This window comes from Vombatus ursinus, unplaced genomic scaffold (genome assembly GCF_900497805.2).
Source record: "Vombatus ursinus unplaced genomic scaffold, bare-nosed wombat genome assembly UNPS02014932.1, whole genome shotgun sequence".
Lineage (NCBI taxonomy): Eukaryota > Metazoa > Chordata > Mammalia > Diprotodontia > Vombatidae > Vombatus > Vombatus ursinus.
Genome location: NW_020954710.1, coordinates 1,600,365 through 1,618,154, shown reverse-complemented (window position 1 = coordinate 1,618,154; position 17,790 = coordinate 1,600,365). Strand labels below are relative to the sequence as shown.

At 43.1% G+C, this 17,790-nt stretch overlaps 1 protein-coding gene and 1 long non-coding RNA gene across 4 annotated transcripts in view; one reads left to right on the top strand and one right to left on the bottom strand.

Moving 5' to 3' along the window:
* Positions 1-17,790, top strand: part of LOC114029525 (tumor protein p73) — a 208,105-nt gene that overhangs the window by 20,573 nt on the left and 169,742 nt on the right. Inside the window, exon 1 of one of the 3 annotated variants that reach the window (XM_027844005.1) lies at positions 9,904-9,947. The exons of the other annotated variants lie outside the window; for them this stretch is intronic. The gene's annotated coding sequence lies outside the window, so the exon portion shown is untranslated. Of the gene's footprint in view, positions 1-9,903; positions 9,948-17,790 lie in introns of those variants that run through there. 3 annotated transcript variants of the gene reach the window in all.
* LOC114029526 overlaps positions 10,199-17,790 on the bottom strand; it is an 11,212-nt gene continuing 3,620 nt past the window's right edge. Inside the window, exons 3-4 of the long non-coding RNA XR_003567501.1 lie at positions 17,029-17,113; positions 10,199-10,918 (exon numbers count right to left, since the gene is read on the bottom strand). This is a non-coding gene — a long non-coding RNA (uncharacterized LOC114029526). The remainder of the gene's footprint in view (positions 10,919-17,028; positions 17,114-17,790) is intronic.

Here is a 17,790-nt window from a genome sequence, read left to right as displayed (position 1 = left end):
ATCTATCTATCTATCTATCTATCTATCTATCTATCTATCTATCTATCTATCTATCTATCTATGTTTCTACTTATGTGTATATATATATATATGAATATATGTATGTATCTAGATTATTCCAACAGTCTTGGTGCAGCTAAAAGTTTTTGCATTAAGAGTTTCAGCATACCCCGTATAGGTACGTGTCATCTCCCCTTCTAAAATTTAAGCTCTTTGAGGGCAGGGACTGTTTCAACTTTGCCTTTGTATCCCTGGAGTTGAGTCTAGTGCTTGGCACTTAGTAGGTGCTTAATAAATGCTTGTTGATTGATTAAGAGGCAATAGAAAGAACTCTGTAACTTCCTTGCAATCTATTTTTTATACTTACTTTAATTGCAAATACAACAGAAAAAAATGTGTTTTAGAAAAAGCTCTTTATAATAAGGAATCTGAGAACTCCTCCTTTTGGCAGGTAGTCTTGGCAAGCTTCCCAGTTCCTACTCCACCATCTGGGGAAGAGTTGGTCCCTAGCTCATGGCTGGGGTTGGGCTCTCCCCCCCACCTCTCCTTCCCAGGTGGTCATTCTGCCATTGTTTCCACTGCTGGAGAAGCCTCTATGAAGTAAGGAAGTTAATTATCAGAACTCCTACCCCCACCCCATGGGAGCCCTAGAAAAATGGAAGCTGTCTGGGATTGGCCAGCTGGTTCTCCAGGAAAGCAGCCTCTCACTGGAGCCACATGGGACCAGGGAGGCATTAAGTTATCTTTGTAGGAAGGTGGATTTGCAAGAGTCACTTGCCAGATGGAGCTGCGAGCAAGCAGCTCAAGGTCTGAGGGCTTTGAGGTTTGGGAGTTTCATCTCTTGGGCCCATGTAATATGAGGTGAAGAGAACAGCAGAACCCCAGCCGAGCCCTTGTCAGAAATAGATTGGAGGTCCCCACGTGCCCTGCCCTCCTTGCCTCAGAACCAGCTTCTCCTGTCCAGCAGCTTCTGTCTGTCAAATGATCTGGCTGCCTTGGGGATGAGCCCAGGCATCCGAGTTAGTCCAAAACGTCTTTTCAGAGGCATCCATGGCACTAGTGATGTTCAATTTGATCCAATTCAACAAGTGATTATTTATTAATATCTTCGGTTTATACATCATCAACATTTCTCCCTGTGACCTTCCTCTTACCCGTTCTCAGGAGTCTTCCCTTATGATCGTAACAAAAATAAGGAGAAATAAAAAAAAGTTAAACAAAACTGGGCAATATACCTGGAAAGTGACGATCTATACAGTATTCTACCTGTGGTCTCTCACCTCTGCAAAGAAGTAGAGGGAAGTATCTTCTCTTATCTTGTCAGGGTCAAGAACCAGAGCTTATGGAGTACCTACTGTGTGCCATCTGCTTCATTAGGCACTGTGGATTCGAAGATGGGGAAAAATAAACACAGGCACTTCACTATCCCCTCAGAAATAACATGTTACTTTGTGTATATTTTGTATCTATTTCTACATGAACACATGTTATTTCCCTCAATAGATAGAATGTAAGTACCTTGAGGGCAAGGATTGATTCATTTGTGTCTTTGTATCTCCAGGACTTAAAACAGTGCTTGGCACATAGTAGGTGCTTTATAAATATTGAGTGATTGGTTGATTTGATTGCCACCAATGGGAACTCTGCCTATCCTTTTCAAATCCCAGCTACAAGCTCACCTTCTACAGGAAGCCTTTCCTGATCCCTCTTAATGCTAGGGGCCTTCTATCTGCAATTATCTCCAGTTCATCCCCTATAAAGCTTGTTAGTACTGAGCCATTTGCATATTGTCTCTCCCATTAGCTCCCATTGTGAGCTCTTTCAGAGCAGGAATCAGCTTTTACCTTTCCATAACCAGAGCTTCGTACGGTGATTGGCACATAGTAGGTGTTTAACAAAAGTTTACTGACTGACTGGCTGACTGATTTTAGTCCAGGTGTGTGGTAGAAAATAGCATTAGTGGGGGCTTGGAGCAAGGGGGTGCCAAGGGTGTGGTCAGTGGGATGGGTTAAAGAGAGAAGATGGCTCACCCTGGGCTTAGAAGCTTTTAAAACGTGGCACTTAGTTCTCATAAGCCCCCAGCTGTTCAATCAGAAGTATTTTAAGATGTCCCCAGCTCCTGGAATGGGATGGGGCTAATTCATAGAATCTTAGAGCTGGAAGGGACCTTAGGAAGCATCCTGTCCAACGCCCTTTTTTGACAGATGAGGAAGCCATCCGCCTCATGCCTACATTGCTGGATTCTATATTTGAACCAGACATTCTTAGCTAAAAGTAACATTGCCTAGCATGCTGGACAGAGCTCAGGAATCTCTAAACAGGGTGCTGACCCAGGAATTCCTCCTGGAAAATGGCATCAGAACCCGTGGAGAAGACCTGGCTCCTTTCAGATCTTACCTTGGGCTTTCCTGGCTGCTCCAAGGACCTGATGTGTGAGATGCCAATTCAGCTCAATTTAACGAGTATTGATTAAGCGGGTCCAAGGTGCACAATAAATGCTTATCAAAACTGATGGCGTTGTGCCAGGTTCTGGGGTAACAAAGACAATAAATGAACCAATCTCTGACTTCAAGGAGTTTATAAGAGAAATACAGGTTTGTATACATGAGTGAATGTGTCCTAGTTCGAGGAGGATGGCTTTAGTGACGCCTGAGGGAATCAGAGGGGGGGTGGCCTCACAGAGTTTGGACCATTGAGTTAACCCTTGAAAGAAGTTAAGGATTCTAAGAGTCAGTAGTAAGGAGGAGGGGCATACTAGGCCTGAGTACAGTCATGCAAATGCACGGAGAAGAGAAATGGAATGTGGAATTCTGGGAAGAGGAATGCCGTACATTGGAAATTATGCTCAATTTGGAGTCAGAGGACATGGAAATCCCAGCTCTGCTGCTTACCTGGTGTGGACCATGGGCAAAACATTTGACCTCTCTTTTATCCCCAGTTCTTTTCCTCCGAGATTGCCTCTAGTTTATCCTGAATGTATCTTGTCTGTGCATAGTTATTTACATATTGAATCTTGCATTAGAATGTGAGCTCCTTGAGGATAGGAATAATTTATGCCTTGCTTCGGATCTCCCATCCAGTGCCCGGTATGTGGTAGACACTTAATAAACGCCTGTTGACTAATTGACTGTCTAACTGACCTCCCAGTTTCCTTCTTTACCAAATGAGTGGTTTGGTTGAGATGACCTCTTTAAATCTCTTATTTGGGCCCTCTGGGAAACCCTGGTCTCCTCCTCAGCCTTCCACACCAATACTGAGTTTGGTGCTACCCCTCTTTCCCAGCAAGGGGGAACCTCCTTTTTAGCCTTAGGTGATCACCACCAGCAGATGATAAGCCTCCTTCGAGGCAGGGGAAGAATGGGAAATTTTTGTGCGCCCACCTCCTCCCCTTCATTCCGGTATTTCCTCCCATCCAGGGCTGTATCTAGGGTGTCTGCCCACCCCATCTCTTCCTAGGTCCAGTCCTCAATTTGAAATCATGTGCTCTTCAGCACGATGTAAAAGAAAACTCATCAGATGTGGAGTCAGGGAACCTGAATCCCCTGAAAACTAGCGTTGCTACTTCTGACTTTGTGTGACCTGGGACAGCCAAGGCATAGGAGCACAGGAACAGAGATTTAGAGCTGGGGGAGGAACCTTAAGGGGTCATCTAGGCCAACTCCATCCTTTTAGAGATGAGGAATCTGAGTCAATGCTTAAAGAAATTAATTCAGGCTATTCACCAAAAGTTCAAATACCAAAGCTTAATACCTTGACCACATAACTAGAAGGTGGGACTCGAAAGATTGAAAGCAAAAGGAGAAGGGGACTGCAGAGGGTGATATGGATAGATGGTGTCACGGAAGGGACAACTGTGAGCTTGGACAGGCTTGGGAGATGGTGGAGGGTAGAAAGGTCTGGTGTGCCATGGGCAGGAAGTCACGAAGAGTCAACAAGACACGAGCGAACACCAAGAACAGTCTGAGACTGAGACATAGGCCTGACCTGCCTGTGGTCACACGGGTAGCCAGGGCAGGGCTAGGATTGGCACTCAATGCCTCTGACTACAAGCACTTTTTTCTAAGGGGAAATCCTTTGTTTTTAGTTAAAAAAAAATGGAGAGCTAGTATCCTTTATTTGAAAGAAGGCATTCTTTAGACACAAGGACTTGGGTTTGAATCCTAGCTCTGCCAATCACTTCCTGTGTGGTAAGTTATTAAATCTAAACCTCTCTGGATCATGGTTTCCCCATCTATAAAGTGAGAGAGTCGAAGTAGATGATCTTTTGAGGCTCCCTTCAACTTTAAACCTGTGATCCTTCTTTCTGTTGTTCCAATGCTAGGTGTCGCCATAGCTCAGAAAGCTCTAGGACTGACCTTAGGAAGCTAGTTTTACTAGTTGTGTGATCCTGGGGAAGTTGCTTAACCTCTGTCTGCCTCAGTTTCCTCTTCTCTAAAATGGGCATAATAACAGAACCTGCTTCCCAGGATTGTTGTGAGAATACAATGAGATGATTTTTTGCAAATTTTAAAGATACATACACATATGTACACATATACATACATGTGTGTATATGTGTGTGTATATATACATATGTGTATGTGTGTGTATATATATGTGTGTGTGTGTATATATATATATATATATAGTTATTGTTATTCAGTAGTCCTGACTCTTCATGACCCCTTTTGGGGATTTCTTGGCAAAGATACTGCAGTGGTTTGCCATTTCCTTCTCTAGCTGATTTTACAGATGAAAAAATTGAGGCAAACAAGGTTAAAAGTGATTTGCCCAGGGTAACACAAATAGTAAGTATCTGAGGCCAGATTTGAATTCATGAAGATGTATCTTTCTGATTCCAGGCCGGCACTCTCTCTACTCACTGCACAACCTAGCTGTATCTCTGTCTGTCTCTCTCTCTCTTTAAAGTTCTTATTGGTGTCTTTTGTTTTTTACGTTGTTATAATTTTCTGTAGTATTCCATCCCCACCTCCCAGAGAACAATCCTATAGCACAAGTAGTATTTTTTAAAGACAAAAAGAAGGAAGGGGAAAAAGTCAGCACACTCAATCAGTACATTGAAAAGATCTGAAAACATGTGTAACATATAACATCTCCGGACCTCACACCTCCATGAAGGCCTTGCTTGGGGATGTCCTCTCATATCTTTTCGTTTGCATCCTGCTTAATCTTTATCATTTTGTTAATTCACTTTTAATATTGTATATGAATAGTTTTTCCATTTACACTGCTGTAGTTAGATAGTGTATGTTATTTTCTTAGCTCTGATTACTCCACCCTGCATCTGTTCATGAAAGTCTTTCTCGATGGGCATCTACTTTGTTTTCTAATTATTCGCTCTCCCAAAAAGGGTTCCTCTAAGTCTTTGGTGTATATGAGCACTTTCTTCTTATCAATAGCTTCCTTGGGTGTATAAGGTTAGAAAGGGAGTTTCTAGATGGTGCAACGGATAGAGTGCCTCAACCTGGGGTCAAGAAGATTCAGCTTCTTGAGTTCAAATCTGGCATCAGACCCTTATAAGCTGTGTGAACCTGGCAACCCAACAAAGTGAGTTCCTGGTAGAACTGTGACTTTTTAGTCACTTTATTTGCATAATTCTTTCATTTGTTAGAAAATCCTCTGCAAATATTCTGAGAACTGTTTGTTCATATTGTTTGATCACTTGCCACTATCCCTTTCTTAGGACTTTGTGTGTGAGCCTGCTTAACTTAAGTACAATTTTGTGAGTTAAGACTGTTATTACTCAATGTGAAACTGGAACTTGGCAGCTCCTGAGCACCACCCCTTCCATCTCAGACATACCCAGAGTGAAGCAATGAGGGTATATATTGGATGGCAATTAGAGAATTCCACTGCAGTTCCTGGCTCCTGCAGCATTTTTTAAAATAGCTTAGCCCCTCTTCTTTCGACTCGGAGATGTAGGCTCAGCAAACATCTGTGAGTGTCTCCCTCTTCCCAATCCAAACCAACAGAAAGACGTTGGAATGCACCAAGGTTATTGTTCACACTTGAATTTCCTACCCTAGGTTCTAAAAAAGTCTTCTACCACCAGGTTTTAAAGCAGAGAAAAGGACATTTGTACAATTAGTTAGCTGACTACTTTTTTTTATAAATAGTGTTTTATTTTTTCTAATTGCATGTAAAGATAGTTTTCAACATTCTTTTTTTTTTTAATAAGATTTTGAGTTCCAAATTCTTCTCCTTCCTTTCCCTCTCTCCTCCCCAAGATGGTAAACAATCTGATATAGGTTACACATATGCAATCACATTAAATGTATTTCCACATTAGTCTGACTACTTTTTTCTAAAATTATTTTCGATGATCAAACATTTATACTTCCAGGTCCCCTCCCTCTCCCCCTAAACAAACAAACAGACCCTTGTAACAAGTAAACATAGGTGGTAGCTGTATGGTGTGATGGATAAAGCAAATGCCTTGGAGTTTGGAAGACCTGAGTTAAAATGTGGCCTAAGATATTTACTTTCGGTGTGACACTGAGCAAGTCACTTAACCTCAATTTCCTCATTTATAAAATGGAATAAAAATAGCACCTACTTCCCAAGATCAAATGAAAAAGTATCTGTAAAGCATCTAACACATAGTAAGCACTTAATAAATTCTTGTCTTTTCCCCCACAAAACTTAATGTTTTCAAAGTGTTTTACATTTATTATCAAACATACATACATACATAGACACACAGCCCATGTTACAATCACTCCTCTGTCCCTGGAGATGGAGGTGGGATGTCTCTTTAGTTAAAGCCTTTCCATATCTCCCTTAGACCTTGAAGTTAGACTCAAACTAACTTTCCCTAGCAGAGGAGAGTCAGAGTTCCATGCCTTTGTTTCTGAAAGAGAGGAAGGAGGAATAGAGAAGAGGGAGGAAGAGAAAGGAGGAGGGGAGAAAGAGGAGGGAAGAAGAAAGGAAGAGAGAGAGATAGGAGCTGGGAGGGGGAAGGAGGAGGAAGGGGAGGAAGAGAGGACAGGGGGATAAGGAAGAGAGCAAAGGGGAGGGGGGAAGGGAGAGAGAGAAGAGGGAGGTAGAGAAGGATGAGGGAGGGAGAGGCAGAGAGAGAGAGAAGACGAGATGAGAAGAGAGAGAGGAAGAGAGGGAGAAAAAAGAAGAAAGAGGAGGGAAGAAGAAAGGGGGAGGAAGGGAAATGAAGAAAGACATAGGAGAGGGTGGAGGAAAGGGGAAGAACAGAGAGAGGGAGAGGACAGGACTGGCAAGAGGGAAGGGAAGTGAAGGGGATCCTTCTGTTATTGCATAGAGAGTGCTGTGCTGGGGGATTAGAACTTTAAGTTGATGGTAGCTCCATTTCGAGAATGAGTCTTGCTCAATAGTTCTTTGGGCATTTGAGGCTGGCTTCCAAAGCCTTATGTGGCTATACCAGCATTTAGCACAGTACCTGGCACATAGTAGGTGCTTAATAAATGCTAGTGTACTGAGTCTACCAAGACTAGCTATATGGTGGAATCACCACATAGATAATCCTTGTGAAGGACTGGAATACCTCAGTTGGGAAGGGAAGAGATAAGGGAACAAGCATTTATTAAGTGCTTGCTGTGTACCAGATACTGTGCTAAGGACTTTATAATTATTACCTCTTTTGATCCTCACAATAATCCTGGGAGGTAGGTTTTGTTATTATCCCCATTTTTCAGATGAGGAAACTTGAGTGTTGGATGGAAAAACTGAAGATCCCTGCTTCAATAGGGCAGGAGTCTCTGAATTTTAGATAGCAACACCCTTCCTTTTAAGGAGTTTTTAATCTCCTTTGCCAATTTTTCTTTTTTTACTATGAACTTAGCACTCATCTACAGACACAAACATTTCAATGCATGAAGAACAAGAAAGAGAATTGTACATGAAACTATCAACTTCTGTTACATCATTTGATTTTTAAAAAAAGATACATATATAAACTTTAATAGGATGGTAAGAAAATTGCTTTTTTTATGCCCACTTTAATATTCCTTTTGTTTTAGTCAATGTATTTTTTAAAATATTTCATAAAAGAACCCATATAAGTAATTTTAGCTTGTATTTTATTCAGGTAAAATTAAAAATCGATTATACATTTTATAACCACAGAAACTCATTTTAAACATATTGTAAAATAACGCAGACAGTACGTTAAAAATCTCTGTGATGACTTTACCGTCTTAGGATCGTGGATTTCATGCTGGAAGCAACTTTCTGGGTTATTTATAAAGTCCTCTCCTCTCATTTTTAAAAAAAAATCTTTTTCCTCTCATTTTTATAGTTAAGGAAATGGGGCTGGGGGACGATGTTGGGGGAGGGGCGGTGGCAGTAGGGGATCTCGGGGGGTGGGCATGAAGGGACTTCCCCAAGGTAGAGTGTAAAGTATGAATTCAAACCCTGGTCACTTGGACTTTGGATCTGGGACTTTCCCGCTGTACTACACTAGGTAGAGAGAACAAGGGTGGTAGACTCCCTGTCTGCCCTCCAATTTTTAAGCCTCTTTAGAGCATTAGATACATGGGACCAGGTCGCTCATGGGAATTCTGATGCCCTGGACCTGATATCTTCCTTTACCTTAGAGGTGGGCAAGTTGAGGGAAGGGACAATGGGAGGCATGGGAGGGCTAGGTTAGGGGCCTCGAGGAGGGTCTCAGGGAGCAGAGGCACTTGGGCATCTTGGAGAACCTCCAGAACACCTGCGTCTTCAGGGGACAGATAGGGCCTCTGGCCCCACCCACCATAGGGCAAGACTGGTTGTGGGCCCCATTCAGTATCAGTGTGATATCTTATGAGTATATGGCCCGTCTGACGAATCGGGGAGGAGATCGGTCCCCAAGTGGCACAGACAGCCACCAGTCCAGTCTCCTCCATTAGAATGTAGTGCCTGTTTTTGCCTTTCTTTGTATCCCCACACATAGTAGGCACTTAATAAATCGTTTACTTATTTGTAGCTTTGCGCCGCCGGCATGTCAAATAGTGCCTGACAATTCAAGTCAGCATGCTTTTACTCATCGAGAGCCTACTAGGTGCCACTAAGCATGCTTTGTTTATTGATTGACTGAGGGAGGATTGGCACCCTGCTGGTTACCAACAACAGCATTATTCACCCCTTCTACCCTGCCCCTCCACCCCACCCCCTCTTCCCAGTCCACACCAGCTGTAGTTAATTCTCTTCCTCCGTAGTTTCACTTTCGTTGACAGATTCGAATTTTCTTTTCATTGAAAAAACGGATACACTTAAGCTGGAATTGTTTCCCAAAAGACTCAATCATCTTGGCCAGTGCTTCCCGGTCTCCCTTCCTTCTCCCCCGTCTTCTCCCCCTCCCCCTCCCCCTTCCCCTCCCCCTATAGGGAATGCCTCCCAGGGTGTGGAAGACTAATCCTGAAAATCTGCCGAAGTTTTGTTGACTTTTCTTCCAGATGCTTCAGTCTTTAAACGAGGCCCCGATGGCCCTCATTTGTTGGGTCCATTGGACAAAAAGCTCATAGGATCATTAAGTAGGGACCCCAGACACCATCTAGTCCATCCTCCTCATCCTGCCGTGGAGGAAACTGAGGGTGGGGGAGGTTAAGTGATTTGCCAGGGATCACACAGCAGCTGGTAAGCAGCAGGATTTGAACCCAGCTCCGTGATTCTTCTTTTCATTCTTAGCAGACAGCAAGTCCCTACCCCTTTTGGCAGAAACCTGCCTACCCTCACTCCCCCAGCCCCAGAAGCCAGCCCGGGGCTTCCCCAGGGCTAGTGGCCTCTCCCTGCCCTACTTGAGCTCCCGTACTGTTCCGGGAAATGGAGCAGCCCCAGTTCCACTCTCTCACATATCTTTGGGCACTCCAATGTCATCTCCTAGGAGACAGGGACGCTGCCTGCTGGGGGAGCAGTAAATGTCTCTTCCCTCTCGGGCCTCCAGTCTCTGCCAACGGACCTCAGGGAACTCCACTCGCCACTGAGGCGCGCTGAAGGTAGGAAAAACTGGAGGTGATTGTGTTCTTTGCTTCCCTCACCCACTCTTAATCTCAACCAAAAGAAATGGCCAAGATTCTGGGCACTTTTCTTCCACCATCTGGCCCTATGGGAGGATGCCTTTGGAGTTGGTCTGTCCCAGTTCTAGAAGGAACAGGGAAGAGGGCCACAAGTACCTGCTCCCTTCTGCTCTGGTCTGTAGGGGCAGAGACTGGGCACTAGAATCTGCCACAGCCTTGGCTGGGACTGGTGCCTGGTGCCTGGCAGAGAGAGTGGGGCTGGGTGGGGACTATTCCCCAGAGCATACAGAGTTGTTCAATGCAATACACACTTATTAAGTGCCTACTGCACGCTGTTAAGCACTTTGAATACAAACAGGAAAGCAGTCCCAGCCCTCAAGGGGCTTGGATTCTAATGGAGGAAGCAGGGGTAACCTGGGGAGAGAGAAATACTTCACTGTACTAAATAAAGGCTTACAGAATCGTGGCTTTAGAGATGGAAGGGTCTTTATCAACCAGTTAAGTCCAACTCCCTCAAGTTCCAATTAAGGAACTGAGACCCAAGGAAGTTTAGCCATTGGCCCAAGTTTACACAGGGAGTAAACTTCCACGGGGAGGACCCTGGAACCCAGGCCCTGGGTCCTCTGAGCCCCGATTTGGTGCTTGTACCATGCTGCCTTTAAGGAATAGATTGAGTTCAACTATCTCTACTCCAAGAATCTTGGTTATAAGAAGCCAAAATCACAGGCTTTAGAGCTGGGATGGACCTTAGGGATTATTTCATTCAACTCCCTTTTATATGGAAGAGGAAGTTAAGACCCCAATATTAAGTGACTTGTCCATAGTCACCCAGCTAAGATGTGGCAGAGTCAAGATTCGAACTCAGGCCCTCCAACTGCAATTCTAGATCTCCTTCCATCCAAAGGTTCTCACATTGAACTCTTCCCTGGTGGTTTTCTTGAAGATAAAATCTGGAAGAAAAGGAGAGGATTTTGCCATGGTTGATGTCCACAGGCCCCAGTGAGCATGGTTCTGTATCTGGAGCCCCTGGATCTAGGATGATGAGATACCAGCAGGGTCAGGGAGAGGAGAGAAGTGTTTTGGGAGTGCTTCTTCCAGATTGGATTCCCTTTGCAGCTTCTCCCCTTCCTGTCAAAGGATGGGGGAAAAGTTACAGACAGACCCAAAGCAGACAGGAAGCTGCCCTTGTGAATAAGGGAGCTGCTCACTGTATGTTTCCAAGAGCTTGATCAATTTGTTTCAAGTACTTCTTTCTCGTGAGTCCAAGTCAATATCTAGTGGTTGTCCTGGAAAGATTCAATTCAATTTAACTGGTATTTTTTTTTCTGGAGGATCTCTAGTGACAGGGAGCTCACTACCTCCTGGGGCAACCCATTTCATTTTTGGATCCATCAGTCAAGCAAAGTATGTGCTATGGACCAGGCAGTGTGCTAGGTGCTGGGGGGACACAAAACCAGAAAGGAAAACCCCTACCCTTCAGGAAATTATAATAGATGGAGGAAGTGAGAGGGAGAAACAACATAAATGCAGTTAGGTAAATGCAAAATACGTGCAAAATAAGTTCATAGGGTGGGGGAGGGGGAGAGAGGAATCATTAACAATAGGGAACATCAGGACAGCTTTCTAATTTTTTGTGTTCAGTCATTTTCAGTCATGTCTGCCTCCTTGTGACCCCCTTTTTTGGGAGGGGAGTTTCTTGGCAAAGATACTGGAGTGGTTTGCCATTTCCTTCTCTAGTTCATTTTACAGATGAGGAAACTGAGGCAAACAGGGTTAAGTGACTTGCCCAGGGTTATCCAGCTAGGAAATGTCTGAGGCCAGATTTGAACTCAAGAAGATGAGTCTTCCAGACTCCAGGGCTGGCATTCCATCCACTCCATCACCTAGCTGAGCTACCAAGTAAGATTATCATTTATATAATACTTTAACATTTGAAAAGCACTTCATATTATCATATTTGATCCTTAGAACAGCCCTTGAGGTAAAAACTATTATTCCCATTTTACAGATGAGGAAACTGAGGGGAAGTGACAGGATATCATCACAGCAATGATAAGTGTCTGATGTAGGATTAGAATTTAGGTCTTCCTGAGTCCTGTCCCAATGTTCTATCCACTGTACCAGCTAGCTATCCTGAATAGTGTAGGGGAAATCAAAGAGCATTGGTAAGAAGGAGGAAAAGTATTCCACGGCATAGGAGGCAGACAGCTTGTGCCAACACTGATCAAAAGTGGAATGTTGTGTGAACAGAACTGGAATGGAGACTGCATGAGGGGTTGGGATATGAAGCTAGGTTGGAGGCAGATTGTTAATGGTTTTAAGTAGCAAATGAAAGGTGTCTTCTTTTATCCTAGAGGCAATAGGAGCCATTGAAACTTCTTGAGGGGGAGAGTGAGGTGGTCAGATCTTTGCCTTAGGAATGTTCCTTTGGTCACCATGGGGAGGATGGATTAGAGAGGGAAGGGGTCAGAGGTAGATGTTCTTTCATCCTACCCGTGATAGCAGCCTTGTTGGTCCTGGGCTAAATCCTGCCCTCTCCTCCCTGACATCTGTGCAGAAGCTTCTTATTTTGGTGACCTACCAGTTCGTGGATTACTTGGTTTTCAGACTATTATCTTAAAAATAAAGAATTTAGAGAATTTTTGTTTCTTTGGTTTTCTATCTACCAATATTTACTATACTCAAAATTAAGAAGGCTTAATGTTATCATGAAAATTGTGTTGAGTTTGAAGATCCTGTGAAAGGTCTTGGGGACCCCACCTTCTACCGCAGGGTCCCTGGATCACACTTTGAGAACCACTGCCCTGGAGACCACCGGCAGTCAGTTCATTGACCTCAGTGTTGGTTGGCCACTTGTATCTCTCTGCTTCCCCTCCAAAGCTTCCTGTCAAAAACCAACGAACGAATCAATAACAAATAAAAATAAATCCTATTTGTCATCCCCTCTGCCCCTTCCACCAATGCCTTGGTTTTGGGAGTTAAGTAGGCTGTGCAGGTCCAATGCAGACATATTGGAGGACTGAATGGGATGCCAAATGTGATGCCCACCCTTAGAGGAGTCAGTGTAGTTTCATGGAAAGGGTCCTGTACTGTCTGGAGACAGTGAGTTCTGGTTTTCTGATTTACTGCTGTGTGACCTTGGAAAAGTTACTTATACCCTGTCTAGGCCTGTTTCCCTATTTCTAACGGGATTCTGTTGGATTCAGTACCCTCAAGATCCCTTCTGCTTCTAATGATTATAGAAAGCACCCTTTTCCTTAGACAGAACAAGGGCAGAGTAAGGTTACTGGCCATACTGTTGGCAGGGCTATTTGCCCAACTCCAGGGAGAGGTAGCTAGGCTGAGGACACTGTGTCCTCAGGGTCCTTAGAGTTCCTAAAAACCTCTGGAAGGTTCAGGGGGAGATCCAGGAGTGGAGAAGATTAGGACCAGGTGAATCTATCCCATGCTTCCAAAAGTCTAGTCTTGCTTCTCACTATAAACCCTACAGTTAATGCTGATCACTTACACCTGGGATTTGAGATCATAACAAGAGCTGATGATTACATAGCTGTGTAAGGTTTACAGAACTTTAGCAACATTATCTCCTTGGATTTTCTCAAGAACCACCACTACCCAGTGAGGTCAGAATGAGGTTGGTTTTTTTTTTATCCTCATTTCACAGATGAGGAAACTGAGCTTTAGAAAGATTAAGTAATATGTCCAAATTTGGTCATACAACCAATAAGTCAGGCCTCTCTTCTGATTCAATGACTACCATTCTTTCTTTTAAAAAAATACTATTTTATTGATTTTTCATTTATTCATATCTTTTATATCTTATTTTTATTGATATAGTTTGCTCTTCCCTTTCTTTGTGAATAAATGCTTTGCATGTACTTAAGTATTTACTACATCTTACTCATTTATTAGTTCATATCTCATCTCATTTTATTAACATCTTGTTTTTACATTCCTTTCTGAATATATGCTTTGTATATAGTTCAGTCCTTAATAAATTTTCTCATTCATTCCTTAGTTCATATCTCATCTCATCTTGTTTTATTAACATCTTGTTTTTACATTCCTTTCTGAACATATGCTTTGCATATAAGATTTTTACTATTTTTATTTATTCATTCATGTCTTTTATATCTTTTCATTGATATCTTGTTTACCTTAATTTCTGAATATATGCTTTGCACATAGCAAATGCCTGATAATTTTTTTCATTCATCCATTCTTATCTGTTATATCTTATTTTTATTAATATCTCCAGTTTTTAACCTTCATTTCTTAATCTCTCTTTCTCCTGTCTGGCCAGTGTGTTTTCCCTTATTACAGAGATTAAAAAAGAAAAAGAAACCAACTGTATTTGTCTTTGAGCAAAGTCAATCAAATGCACCATTCATTTCTGACAATATATGCAATATTCCACACCCATAGTCTTTAGCTCTGCAAAGTAGGGAGAAAGATGTATTTTTTTCAACTCTTCTCAGGGGTCAAACTCTTTTTATAACACTGATCAACCAATTAACATATGTTAAGTCCCTACTATGTGCTAGTCATAGTGCTAAGCACTGGGGATAGAAAAGGAGTCAAAAGCCTTCATGGAACTTACAATCTAGTGGAGGAGAGACAATATGCGAAGAAATGAATCAGACAAACTGTATATCCCATAAATAGGAAACTCTATAGGTGCTAGAATTATGAGGTGTTGGGAATGACTTCCTGTAGCAGACAGTATTTTACTTGGAGCTTAAAGGAAGCCAGGGCCAGAAACTAGAGACCCAGGAAAATCAACCTTGTTTTTGAATTCTTGGACTTTGTTTGGACTTCAGAAAATGATCTGATTTAAAGGCTGGGCCAAGGCAAGCCAGCCCAGACCTCCTGCATCACCCTTTCGGCTTTCTGGGTCATCTGAGCGGAAGCTTTTCCAAGCTGCCGTGGGTAATAGATTAATCAGCACAGGGTAGATGAGGCAGATTTGTCCTCTCCCTGGGTGACGTGTCCAAGAGGGTTGCCAGTGAGATATGACCCAAGGAGTTGGTTCCTGGCCAAAGGTACAGACAGCACCTGCCCTTGGAGGTGGTCATGGTTGGAGAAGCAAGGTTCTGAGAAGGGTGTGGGGGATGATCAGGCATCAAGGAGGGGGACAGAAGAGGAAGAATAGCTTGTATCCTGAAAATGCCTTCCTCTTTTGGTAGGAAACATTCAGGAAGTGATGAATTCCTTCTCACTAAAGGCCTTCAAACAAAAGCTAGATGCCCACTTTCCAGGGATGCTGCAGAGGGATTTAGGGATAACTTGGACTCAGTGATCCTTGAGGTCCTTTCCTGCTCTGATATTCTGTGGGCACTCTTAACCAGATCTGACCTCACATAGGGGGAGAAAAAGGTCTACACCTGTGGTTTATTGGTCTGTGGAATTGCTTGATGGAGAAATCCCTCCCTTCCAATGCAGCTGGGCACCTTCTCTACAACTCAGAATCTTAGCTCAGAGATAGTACTTAAAACCAGGTTCTATCAGAGACACATTGGCTGGATTATTCATGTTGGTGTCCTGACATAGAGGAAACTTATCCACTGGAAGAGAGAGAGAGAGAGAGAGAGAGAGAGAGAGAGAGAGAGAGAGAGAGAAGGAGGGAGGGAGGGAGGGAGAGAGAGAGACAGAGAGAGAGAGACAGAGAGAGAGTGAGAGAGAGAGGGAGGGAGACAGGCAAACAGACAGACAAGAGAGGGGAGAGAGAGAAAGAGAGATGTAATTCTAAAATTTTGGGTCTCAACTCCCCTTTGCACTATCAAAAAATTTTGAGAACCCCCTCAAGAACTTTTGTTCTTGTGGGTTGCATCTATCAATAGTTACCATGTTAGAAACTTGTGTTTTACATATGTCTTTAGAATCACTGAGCAAACTAGTGGAGGTATTGGGGGTGGGGATGGGCAAGAGGAAGGAGAAATTATGCAACTATGTACCTATGAAGGAAGATGCTATCTGCATCTGGAGGAGAAACTGAAAAATAGAAGTATGTATAGTATGGTTTTACATACATACTATATACATACATATATATGTGTAAATATATATCTACACATACATGTTTGTGTCTAATGGTATCTGGGGAGAGGGAAGTAGTTTTATTATATATTTAAAAGGAAAAGTAAGTTGTATGTGATAGATCTACAGTTTCATGTGCAATCCTCTTTTTTTCTATCCTATTTTGTTGTGGAAATTTTGGTTTTATTTCTTAAGTTCAGAATGAAAAAAAAGAGAGACTGTGTACCTTCTGGTCAAGGTTTGAAATGCTCTAGTGTAATTTTGAGGGGAAAAGAAGGGAGAAGCAGATTGAGGGCATCAATCTACCTTTATCTGTCTTCCACAGGGTTTACCACAATGCTTTGACTCAAAGCCCTCTAGGTCCCCACGTGCAGCCCTTTGATTAAATCCGAACTTCACAGAGCAAATCCCCTTAATAAAAGGATTTGTTCTGTAAAACTTAGACTCAGTCAAAGGCCCCACCCGAGGACCTAGAAGGCCACATGTGGCCTTGAAGCTGCAGGTTCCCCACCCCTGGCTTATACCATATGAGGCCTGGTTGAAGGAGTTAACCACCAGAAGAGAAGAGTCAGAGGGGACATGCCAGCTGTGTTTAGGTATTTAAAGGGCAGTCATTTGGAAGAGGCATTAGCCTTGTTCTGTTGGACCCTGGGGAGCAGGACCAGGAGCAGGGTGGTAAGTTGGAGACAGGTAAATTTGGTCTAGATGTCAGGAAAAGCCTCCCAACAACTGGAGCTATTGAAAAGTGGAATGGGCTGCTTGAGGAGCGATTTCTCCATCACTGGAGGTCTTTACATGGAGGCTAAAGGACCATTTGTTGGATGTGATCTGCGTTGGCCCACGTGGCCTCCAAGGACCCTTCTGATGCTGGTATCAGAAGCTAATATCCCCATAGGGATCGGGGAGGGGAGATCAGAAATGGTGGCAAAGACACAAAGAAATGGGGAGAGGGCTAGGATGGTGGTGATCTTGTTAACCCAGCGCTTGCGTTTCTAGGGTATCCAGTCCATTTCAGTGAACTCACCTGGAAAGGAAGGCTGGTGCGGTAGAATGTTCCATTTGAAGTCTGTCACCAAATCACTTCACCTTTAGAGCCTCAGTTTCTTTCTCTGTAAAACAGTGATTGAGCTTAGATAGCCTCGGAAGTCTCCTTTAGTTTAAAGCCATTGAGCCCACTTGTGACTCACTTTACCTGACTAAAGTTGTCTTCATAGATTTTCTTTGGGTGTCTGGAAATACCTGCTCTCTGTACAAGGATATGAATACCTTCCATAAAGGGTGAGTGAACATTGTTCTGTATTAATGGACTGCTGATTCTTTGGACCCTCACTCATAACAACCCCTTTAACGATGACCTTTTCAGAACATTGTATTCTCCTTAATATGGCAGTTGTTTTTTAAGATCCTATGTTGTACTGTTGGTTGAGCTTGTGGTCTTCTGGAGCCCCCAGATCTTTTTATATAGATCCTGTTATCCTGAACTTTTATATACCGAAGTGTTCCAGACAAAGAAGAGACATTCAGAAAGAAGAGAAACAGAGGGAGCAGATAGAAAAGTGACTGGGAACAGAGAGAAGAGCTTGAGATAGGAAAAAGTAAAGAGGAAAGAAACGGCAAAAGAAGAAAGACATACAGAGAGATTGAGAGGAAGAGAGGGAGAGAAAATCCTGACAAATAATGGTTTTTGGCTCCCTGGTATCCCTTTTTCTGAGGGCTGGTTGAGTCTCTTCTCTGGGCTTCAATCTACTTATCTGTAAAATAGCTAGCTAGATGGATGGATAGATCA